This window comes from Ahaetulla prasina, chromosome 2 (genome assembly GCF_028640845.1).
Source record: "Ahaetulla prasina isolate Xishuangbanna chromosome 2, ASM2864084v1, whole genome shotgun sequence".
In the NCBI taxonomy this organism is placed as follows: Eukaryota; Metazoa; Chordata; class Lepidosauria; order Squamata; family Colubridae; genus Ahaetulla; species Ahaetulla prasina.
This window is the reverse complement of record NC_080540.1, coordinates 285,364,938-285,377,053: the sequence shown is the minus strand read 5'-3', so window position 1 is coordinate 285,377,053 and position 12,116 is coordinate 285,364,938.

Sequence of the window (12,116 nt, the reverse complement as noted above, 5' to 3'; positions counted from 1 at the left end):
TCATGGCTTGGTGGGCGTGGCAGGGGAAGGATACTGCAAAATCTCCATTCCCACCCTACTCCTGTGGGAAGGATATTGCAAAATCTCCATTCCCACCCCACTCTGGGGCCAGCTAGAGGTGGCATTTAGTTCTCCGAACTACTCAAGATTTCCACTACCGGTTCTCCAGAACCTGTCAGAACCTGCTGGATTTCATCCCTGATTGACTGGATTCAAAGGAAACAAATATTTCACTGACTGGATTCTCACGTCTATGGAATTAAACCTTGTGAAGAAAATTGCAGAGACTTTTCCTGCCAGTTTCCAAGAATCGAATATGATTGAACAAAAGGGGAAAAAAATTAAGAAAAAAAATCTTAATGATGCGTAAAATAAAATAACATAACATGGAGTAAACATTTCCTCAATACTCTCTTCAAATTACACACTTTTCTATTGCAGCCTAGGCCCGCCAGCCAAATTGAATTTCTCTTTAATTTTAATCCTGTTTATAAACCCATGCTGTCTGTCTGTCCGTTCATCCATCCGTCTGTCCATCTGTCTGTCTCAGCAAGGATAAGTCATAGAATTCTTTCTTTATCTTGAGTAAAATTAATAAAATTGTTGACTAGTATGGTGAGGAAAAATTTAACCATAACTGTCTCTCCGTTATTATGAGGCAGATTGGTATGTAGAATACTTAGTCCATAATTTTGTTAGTTCACATAATTAGTTCACATTATTTTTGTTTTATAAGTATTACACTGATATGTTCCCTGCCTTTTAGGACAGGGTATTAAAGGAGGCTTAAACATAAACCATACAGAGACACCAAATCATAATAAACACAGAGGAAAGGATGCAGAGACACAGCTACATAAAAGTATAAATAACATTCAATTTCTGTCTTCAACATTCAGTGTTGTAGTTAACCAAACAGACCAGACAATGCAACATTAATTAAAAAGTTGGATGTGTACCCAGTCAATAAGTAAATCAAACCCCACCTATCTCCAATGTTTAAGCCCTACATTTTGAGAAACATAACTATTTATCTTAATAAAATAAGAGTCACATTTTACATGCCATTTGCATATATTAGACTTTCCTTTACCTATACATTCTATACATGTTCTTTAGTATAACCAATATAAGTTTGTTTAATCAATATAAGTTTGCTTCTCCCAAACACAGAGAACTAATTATAGTTAATTAAGTACCAGGGAGCCCAGATCAACTCATGATAACTAATCCTGTTTATGTGCCCTTCTTCATTATCTTTCCTTTCATTCTTCAGTCTTGCCAAGTATAGTCATTTAGTGTGAGTTTGCATATATTAGACTTTCCTTTACCTATATTCTGCCTCTTAACATCTGGACAGGACATAAGGCAATTTTCAGGCCACTGGGTTAGTGTTGTGATAAAATGGCATGGGTCTATGTTACCTGAGGAACCACCTCACCCCAATGGGACTGGCCCATGCTGCCAATGATGGCAAAAGGGGCGTGCAGTAGACTTTTCTAAATCATGCGCATTGAGCCACAAAACTGACCACTCAACGGCTGTTATGGATGGAGCATTTACTATGCAGTAACAAGTGACCATATTTGCATGTTATAGGAATGCAGTTTCCAGCTGATTATAAAGGAATCCCTGCTAACAAGAAGGGTAGTTGGAACCCATATCCTTAGAGCAGTGGTGGAATTCAATTTTTTTAAACTACCGGTTCTGTGGGCATGGCTTGGTGGGCGTGGTGTGGCTTGGTGGGCAAGCAGGGGAAGGATACTGCAAAATCCCCATTCCCTCCCCACTCCTGGGGGAAGGATATTGCAAAATCTCCGTTCCCACCCCACTGGGGGGCCAGCCAGAGGTGGTATTTGCCGGTTCTCCGAACTATTCAAAATTTCCGCTACCGGTTCTCCGAACTGGTGTTCAAAGAGACTCTAGAAAGAGGGCAGAGAAGAGCAACAAAGATGATTAGGGGACTGGAGGCTAAAACATATGAAGAACGGTTGCAGGAATTGGGTATGTCTAGTTTAATGAAGAGAAGGACTAGAGGATACATGATAGCCATGATCCAATATCTCAGGCTGCCACAAAGAAGAGGGAGTCAAACTATTCTCCAAAGCACCTGAGGGCAGGACAAGAAGCAATGGGTGGAAACTAATCAAGGAGAGAAGCAATTTAGAACTAAGGAGAAATTTCCTGACAGAACAATTAATAAGTGGAACAACTTACCTCCAGAAGTTGTGAATGCTGCAATACTGGAAGCTTTTAAGAAGAGGTTGGATAACCATTTGTCTGAAGTGGTGTAGGATTTCCTGCCTCGGCAGGGGGTTGGACTAGAAGACCTCCAAAGTCCCTTCCAACTAGTTGTTGATGTTGTTGTTACTATTATTTCTATTATTATTATTATTATTATTATTATTATTATTATTATTATTATTATTATTATTATTATTATTATTATTATTATTATAAATGTCCACTACCGATTCTCTAGAACCTGCTGAATAGCACCCCTGCCTTAGAGGTATTCTAAGATATTCTTCCATTGCATATGCACCAGCAGAAGCTTGAAAACCAACTTCGGCAGGATATCTCTGGAGTTTCTCAGGAAATAAATAGAACTTATCAGAGTTACCCATTAACTGAAGGTTTAAATCTAGACCTTAGCTGTCTGGAAAAGGAAGCACTGCATCTTTGATAGATTTCCCCTTTTCTTGGTTTGAATTTCTTTGGGAGCCTTAACTCAGGGTTTCTCTCACTGTTTGTTTCTGTTTCTTTGTCCAAAGCAGAGTAACAATCTTATACTCTTTATCACTTTATAGCCCACTTAACTGGCCAGATTTCACCATGGATCAGCCAAAATTGGCATAGTTCAGATTGTAAGAACAAACAGGAAATGTTCATTTAAAATAATTTGATTGTTACAGGCGCATAGCGATTGCATTGCATATGCAAATATGCAACTTTGTAATATTTGCGTAATTTATTTAAATGGTGGTGTGACTTTTATACAATGGAAATCAGTAATTAGGCAGTACTGAGACTCTAAAGCATGTTTTGATATCTGGATGTAGAATTCCAGGATCATTTCTTTGTTTATGGTATATTCCCCCCCCTCCCCATGTCTTTGCTTAGTTACCATATTCCCCATTCAAAAAGCTTGTCTCCTGAGACTTTTGCATAAACTGTTGTTAGCTTTTGTATTTTGATGCTGCTTTCAGTGCCACTGGAAATATATATTTTTGCTTGGATTGAACTTTTTCAAGCAAAATATTCTTTTCATGTGACATCAATATGCAAGTCTCTTTTGGGCTATGAAGAGAAGCAGAAGAATTGCAGAGCGTTTCCCGATGAAAATAAAAATGGAAAACCAGCCATGATTCTATACATGTTCTTTAGTATAACCAATATAAGTTTGTTTAATCAATATAAGTTTGCTTCTCCCAAACACAGAGAACTAATTATAGTTAATTAAGTACCAGGGAGCCCAGATCAACTCATGATAACTAATCCTGTTTATGTGCCCTTCTTCATTATCTTTCCTTTCATTCTTCAGTCTTGCCAAGTGTAGTCATTTAGTGTGAGTTTCTATTTGTTGATTATTGTATCACATCAAGGAGCAATTAATATTTATTTGGTTGAGGATGAATGGATTTTTCTTGCTGTCCATTAGTAACTATCTACAAATTCCTAATTAAAAGAGGTCTTCTCTTTCCATTCTAGCTTTCACAGCCTTAGCATTTCCACTGAAGAAAAAAAATATATCAGTGTTTTAATTGTTCTAATATTTAGTTTTCTTGTTTATCCAAATTGTGGTATAATCAAAGACCCAGCGAAAAAGAAATTTTATTTACAGTGAACCAAATATTAAAGATTGGGGAAAAAATTAAGGTACAGGAAAACTATGAATATGTTTATCCAAGTAAGTGTTGAATATCAAACAGCAGTAGGGAAAAAGCAGGATTTGGTGACCTTTCTAGAGATCATGGGCAAAGTTTCAGTCAAGAGAAGAAAATGTTCTTCCTCTAAGCTATCATTGCTGTTAATTAAGAGGGGAACTATTAAGTCTGCTTGGCAAGCTGAGTAGAAAGAACACTACGGAAGCCCATTTGAGACCAATTCAGTTTTCCTCAATGGGCAGAGACCTAGTTAATCTTACAGTGGCATACTGTTAAATCTCCCTTACAACAACAAAGATGACAGAACATTGAATTCAGCAGATGTGAGGGCTTTCCTATGAATTGGGTATAAAATATTGGCTAAACAACTGCTTAGAGAGGCTCTATGCAGATATATCCTACACAAGATAGAGAATTTAGATTTTTCTGGATTTCATTATCAAAACCGAGCCCATTCTTTCAGTTCTCTCAGATTTCTCTCAAATTTCTCTACGGTTAGGGAGAACCGGTAGTGGCAGCAGTGCGTGGCTCGCCGAACTGGTAGCGGTGGCAGCGCAAAGCTCCGCCCACCTGCTCAGACATCGTTACTTCCTGATTTTAACCAGGAAGGTTAAATGCGCAGAAGGGTCTAAAATCGGACGTGAAGATGGCGTGCACTCACTTTGCACATGCGTGCAGTGCGCACACTTCTGAACCAATAGGGAAGATAAGTAGATTTCACCCCTGTCTACATGCTATGTATCATCTGACTGTTGATGTGTACTCTGAATATTTGTAGTATTGTTTGGACATAATTATTATACTTGCAGTTAATGTAGTTTTCAGGCTTTACCTCATGAACCACTTAGGCCAGGGGTGTCAAAATGGATTACTTCGAGGGTTGGATCAACATTTTAGTTCTCCGCTGGTCAGCCGGGGGGAGGAAGATGGGATGGACGCCTCTTGCAGCACCCTGCTGGCCAAAATGGGGCAGGGAGGGCGTGCGTGGCCCCCCGTGCCCCATTTTCAACCTGGACGGCCTCCTGCAACACTTTGCCAAGCAAAAAGGCTGTAGGAGGCCATGCATGACCATGCTTCGTCACGTTTTCAGCCTGGACGGTCTCCTGCATCACTCTGCTGGCAAAAACAGGGTGTGGGGGACTGTGTCCTTTGCTATTTCCAAGCCAGCCCTGCAAGTCAGATTTAACCATCCTGTGGGCCGGATCCAGCCTGCAGGTTTTGAGTTTGATACCCCTGACTTAGGCAAATTCATAACAAATCCAAGAACTAATAAGCCATATTTTTTTAAAAAACAAACAAATAGAAAGCCATACCAAAGAATTTCAGCAACTACAGTAATTCAAGAATAAGCTGTCTGTATTCAAACCATAATCAAGTCCTCTTATGTTTCATTTTCCTTCCTGTTCTTCTTGGCATCATCTTTGAGTAGGCTGGCTTGTCTCTATCTAGCCTTCAATTTTGTAACTATCTGAATTGGAGTTATGTTATTTTTCCTCCTCCAAAATTAACTGTTTGCAGAATAGTTTTGTGGGCCCAGGTGGTTCTTTCGAGATCACAGAGGTTTCAAAAGTAGCATTCGGAAGAAGAACCTTTGATTCTCCCCGAATAGTCATGAATGAGAGGCCTTTGGGGGAAACATCACAGCTGTAGCTGGTGACTAGGCTTTCCTTTCTATGCTAGAGACCAAGAGTTTGAATGAAATCTCTACTTTCATTTAATGGGAATAGCAGTATCATCAAGCTTGTTCTCTTGGATGAGAAGCAAAACATCTTTAAAGAAAAACCAGAAAGTCCAGTTGCCTCTTTAAAAAGCACCTCTTTGGGACAAACATGACCTGGATGATAGAGAATCTTCATAGAGAGCATTAGGCTTGTTGGCCAAATTCAGAGGTGAAACTCAGATTTTTATTAGGATTTGACCCAAAGTTTAGTATAGATCAGTGATGGCTAACTTTTTCTGGACCAAGTGCCCGAACCCCCAAAATGCACGTGTGGTCCCTGAACATGCACCCCGCCCCTGCTCATGCACACACAGGGCCCCTGCACACACCTCCTCCATGCGCCCCACCCGTGCATGCGTGAACCCTCCCTGCATGCGCCCTGCTCATGTGTGACAGAGAACCCAATGACCAGCTGGCCAGTGGGAGGCACACAGGCACGTGTGGTGAAGCTGAACTGGGGCGACAGCTCGCATGCCCACAGAGAGGGAGCAGAGTGCCACCTGTGGCACACATGCCATAGGTTCACCATCATGGGTATAAATGCTTAAAAGGAGATTGGGGCCTTGAAGGACGGGAGGAAGAGCTATCTTGGAGTCCTAGTGGACAATCACTTAAATATGAGCCAGCAGTGAATGGCACCAACCAAAAAAGCCGATGCAATCCTAGGCTGCATTAATATAGGGATAAAATCAAGATCACGCGAAGTATTAGTATTGCTTTATAAAGCTTTATTTATTATTTATTTATTTTATTAGATTTATAAACCGCCCTTCTCCCGAAGGACTCAGGGCGGTGTACAGCCAAGGTAAAAAGAAACAATGTACAATTAAAAGTAAATTAAAAAACTTATTATACAGTGTGGCCGAAATTAAAATGGTTAAAAATCTAAAAAAACCCAATTTAAGACTTAAATAAAATTTAAAATTTGAAATCTAGACAATTTAAGAAAGCCCCGCGCGAACAAACAGATATGTTTTCAGTTTGCGGCGAAAGGTCCGAAGGTCAGGTATTTGACGTAAACCAGGGGGAAGTTCATTCCAAAGAGTAGGAGCCCCCACAGAGAAGGATCTTCCCCTGGGGCCCTTAATAAGGGCACACTTAGAATGCTGCATCCAGTTTTGGTTACCATATTATAAAAAAAGATGTAGAGACTCTGGAAAGAGTGCAGAAATGAGCAACACAGATGATTAGGGGATTGGAGACTAAAACATATGAAGAGCGGCTACAGGAACTGGGTATGTCTAGTCTAGTGAAAAGAAGGACTTGGGGTGAAATGATAGCAGTTCCAATGTTGAAGGACTGTCACAAAGAAAGGGGGCCAACCTATTTTCCAAAGCACCAGAAGGCAAGACAAGAAACAATGGATGGAAACTGATCAAGGAGAGGAGTAACCTAGAACTAAGAGTGAAAACAATTAACCAGTGGAACGGCTTGCCTTCAGAAGTTGTGGGCGCTCCATCACTGGAGGTTTTTAAGAAGAGACTAGACAGCCACTTGTTTGGAATGGTATAGAGGGTTGGACTAGAAGATCTCCAAGATCCCTTCCAAGTCTGTTCTTCTGTTATTTTGTTAAGGCAACAGTCAAATTAGAGTGACTTGAGTCTGGGCCAAGAAAATGAGAAAACAACTCAGACAAGTGCCTCCCTTGTTTACACAAAGATGAAGTGAGAGACAGGAAAGCACATTCAGATTTGCAAGATTCTGTTGCTATTAACTATTACAATAAAAGTGGTTCTGGTCTCTATGGCATTGGTTTCTTAGTCTGCTTTACCTTGCAGGGCTGATGGAGAGGAACCAGGATACATCTTAGTTTCACTCCCTTTTGGGGAACAAATGGACTCTACAATACCCTAAGAAACCATAAAGGACTTTATGCATTTGATTATTTTCATGCACTTTTGCAATACCAAAATAACAAAAACGCCATTGATCAATAGAGGAAAAATAGCCATTTTTTCCGACAGCCTGTTTCTGGTGATCAAATTAAAAACTGATCACTTTAACATTTTAAAAAACGGTCCTAGAATTATTGATAGGTTTTCTTTTAGATGATAAAAGACAAGACACTTCTGAGATCTGTTTCTATAAATCTAGACTGCTCTTATGCCAAGGTGCTATCCTGCACTGGCCAACTAGTTTTCCATGGAAGTTCCTAGCATGCCATTCTGATCCTTGTCCTTGTCCTTATCCTTGACTCATGTATTGTGCTCTACATATGTCTCCCTTGAAGACCACTCAGATGCTTAAATCGATCAGAATACAGCAACGCAGGCACTGATGAGCATACCTCAGGATGCCCATGTGACACCTGTGCTCCACAAGCTTACCAATTTGCTATCAGATCTGTTTCGAGATGATGTTGCAACCTATAAAGCATACAACCTCGCTGTTTGAGGGATCACCTATTTCCCATGATGTCTTCCTGGCAAATATGAGTTGGCAGAGGGATCACCTATTTCCCATGATGTCTTCCTGGCAAATATGAGTTGGCAGAGTTGGCGCACTCTGGGTCCTTAAATCAAATAGTATCATTTCATCAGGACTCTTGAAGGACACCTTCTCTGTAGGAACTCCTTCCCTCTGGAATGGGGCTCTGAGTTCCAAGTGGGCCCCACCATAATGACATTCCAGAGGGCCCTAAAGTCCTGACTGTTCTGCCAGGCCCAGGGTTAGAATAGCTGGAGCCCCTTGTTGCATATTAGTCAGTGGTGGGATTCAACTGGTTCGCACCATTTCGGCCGAACCGATTGTTAAATTGCTGGCTGACCCCTCCCCTCCCCGCTCTTCCAGAAGTCCCCCCCACCCCATTTTGGCTCCCAGATAAGTGCAGGGAGGCATACTAGCCCCAAAACAGAGTGCGGGGGTACAGCGTGCCTCTCCTGTGGCCCATTTTTGTTCCCAGGGGTATGCAGAGAGGCCTACTAGGTTCTAAATGGGGCACAGGTGGGTGCAGCACGGTCCCCCATGGCCCAGTTTTGCTCCCAGGGGAGTGCAGGAGGCTGAGTGCTGCCTGTCACACCCCCTGACCACGCCCACCATGGCCACGCCCACCCAGCCAGTAATTAGGACAGAACCGGTTGTTAAATTATTTGAATCCCACCACTGATATTAGTGATACATGTTTGGTGTTGTCCGTTGAACTTGACACCTGGTTCTTTCCCCATTTTTCTTGGTTTGCATGGTTTTAGTCATATTAAATTGCTTTCCTGTTTATTGTCAAGTTGTTCTGGAGTAAAACGGCACCTAATTGATTAAAATAAATGACTAAATAAACCTTTCATGATCTTGTCTAGTTTGACACTGCTTTCTTCTCCATCATCTCCATTTTTCCTTCTTTGAGCTCAAGAAAACAAAATGACTTAGCCACCTTCAATTCCTTGTAATCAATTCTAAGTTCACTAACCCTGCCAGGTGTTTTCATTTTTCTCTTCTGAATATTTAGGGTTATTTTTCATTTCCATTTTTTACTTTCATGAGTAAATAGAATAGAACAATTAAATGTAAATAGAAAAGCAGGTATTCCAAACCAATTGAAGAGTAAAATAAAACCATTTTTCCGGTGTTGAGCCCAAAGCGAATAATGAGGAGAAATGACATAAGCAGATAGTGAAATTTCTTCTGGGAGTGTTAATCAGTACAGTTGTTAACTTTTCAACTACCTCTTTTTGTTGTGCTTGTAAGCGAAGTTTAATTTGTAGAATGGAACAGATGAAGCACTTTTATTATCTAAATGTTGCCTCAGATTAACACACTGCCAAGAAGGCAGCTTTGTTACAGAATAACATTAATGAACTGCCGAGGTCAGCTTTAACTATATCTCTGTGTTCCTCAAAATTATCCCCCTGGGGTATATCCACATGGAACCACTTCTATTCCTCAGTTCTCCCAAATGGATTGAAAGAGACTTGCCAATAGTTTTTGTTCCCTGAGCAGACCGTGAGTTAGGACTGTGCAGGCCTCTTTTTCCACCATGACATGATCATGATGTCATCATTATGCCACCAGCCTTGAAATGTTGGGCTTAGACAACTTAGAACTACGCCGACTTCAGCCTGACTTAAGCATAGTACATAAAATCATCTGCTACAATGTCCTACCTGTCAATGACTACATCAGCTTCAACCACAACAATACCCGAGCACACAATAGGGACAAACTTAAGGTAAACCGCTCCAAACTCAATTGCAGAAAATGTGACTTCAGCAACAGAGTGGTCAATGCCTGGAATGCACTACCTGACTCTGTGGTTTCTTCCCCAAATTCCAAAAACTTTAACCTTAGACTGTCTACTGTTGACCTTACCCCATTCCTAAGAGGTCTGTAAGGGGTATGAATAAGTGCACCAACGTGTCTAACATCTCTGTCCTAATGACCCCTTTTATACATATCCATTTCAGTGGTCGGTTGCCCCCGGTTCAGACCGGTTCTATAGAACCGGTAGTAAAACCGGCAGGAGGCTCCGCCTAATGACCCGAACGTTATCAAAAGTGATCTGAGTCTGTGCAGAAGAGTGCATGCACACACGTGAGCGGGCACGACGCAAACTGGTAGTAAAGGTAAGTAGAACCCACCCCTGATCCATTCCATGTATATATAAATCATGTTTATACTTATATCTGTTATCTTATACATGCTTGAGAAAATATTTTTTTTAAAAAATGATGGTGTCTCATTGTGTGAAATGTTTCCAACCAACAGTAGACACAGTCGTTCACTTTGCTCATCAACAAGTAGCTTCTTTGCAGATCAGCCCATCTGAAAGCTCTGGTTAAGGGTAATGACTTAATCCTCTGAGATGTTTCATCACATCAGGGTAGAGTGACACGTTTGTGGAGATGAATTGACAGTCATCCACAGAGACCTACTGGTTAGTTCTCTCTAGCTCAGTCATTCAATCATATCTTGCCCAAGCTGCTGCAGATCTTGGAAAAGTAACAATCTTCTCGCTTCCGCTCCTCACAAGGGAGAAATAAAGTAAATCAATGGTGTATCTCTCTCATGTGCTTAGTATATGTTATGCGCCTTTATTAATTTGCAGAACAACAAGCCATCAGCCTGAATGTTTGTAACCGGAGGAAGTTGGCTGGATATTCATCCATCATTGCTTCTGCTCTAAAAGACCCACAGAGAGCTATGACGTTGGCATGCTACCATGCCATCCATTTTGTTACTACATGCTTCTCTAATGCCTAATGTCTCGTACTGATGGTTGAAGCGGAGGAGAAAAGTGATACGACTTAAACTGGATACGACTTTTTAGGCTACAGAAATTCAAATTCATTGTAGGGATATATTCGTACTTTCCCCATTTCCACACCACTGGAGTACTGGTAGTACTTGACTTACAACAGTTTGTTTAAAGGTAAAGGTAAAGATTCCCCTTGGACATATGTGCTAGTCGTTTCTGACTATAGAGGGCAGTACTCACACCTCCGTTTCAAAGCTGAAGAGCCAGCGCTGTCCGAAGACGTCTCTGTGGTCATGTGGCTGGCATGACTAAATGCCAAAGGGGCACGGAACGCTGTTACCTTCCCACCAAAGGTGGTCCCTATTTTTCTACTTGCATCTTTTATGTGCTTTCAAACTGCTAGGTTGGCAGAAGCTGGGACAAGTAACGGGAGCTCACCCTGTTACGCGGCACTAGGGATTCGAACTGCTGAACTGCCGACATTTTTGATTGACAAGGTCAGCGTCTTAGCCACTTAGCCACTGCATCCCTCAGTTTGTTTAGTGACCGTTCAAAGTTACAAGAGTACTGAAAAAAGTGACTTACGACCAATTTTCACATATCTGTTATAGCATGGTCATGCGATCAAAATTCAAATGCTTGGCAGTTGACTCCTATTGATGACGGCTGCAATGTCCCAAGGTCATGTGATCTCCTTTTGCAACCTTCTGACAAGCAAATGGGAAACCAGATTCACTTAACAACAGTTTGACTAACAACTACAGTGATTTGCTTAACAACTGTGAGAAGAAAGTTCATAAAATGAGGCAAACGCATTGCACCTAGCAACAGAAATTTTTGGCTCAATTGTGGTTGTAAGTCGAGGACTCCCTGTATCTAAATCTCTTCCTGCTTCACATAAAAAGGAAATAAAAGCCGTATCTGGATTTTAGTTTAGCAAGTTGTGAATCCAGGAAGTGTAGTTCACGCTCAATGATTTATATGATTTATCATACAAGCAGTCAATTTTATTCAAAACTCATTCAAGAAATATAAGCAAACCATGACTTTTTGTAGACTTTAGTTCAGCATTCAATACCATCATTCCAGACATTCTCCTAACTAAGCTAAACCAGCTACAGGTACCGGAACAGGCTTGTAAGTGGATCACAAGCTTCCTAACAAACAGGAAGCAGCAGGTGAAGCTAAGCAAGATCACATCAAATACCTGTACAATTAGCACAGGGGCCCCCCAAGGCTGTGTGCTCTCCCCACTTCTCTTCTCTCTGTATACCAATGACTGCATCTCCAATGATCCATCTGTTAAGCTACTGAAGTTCGC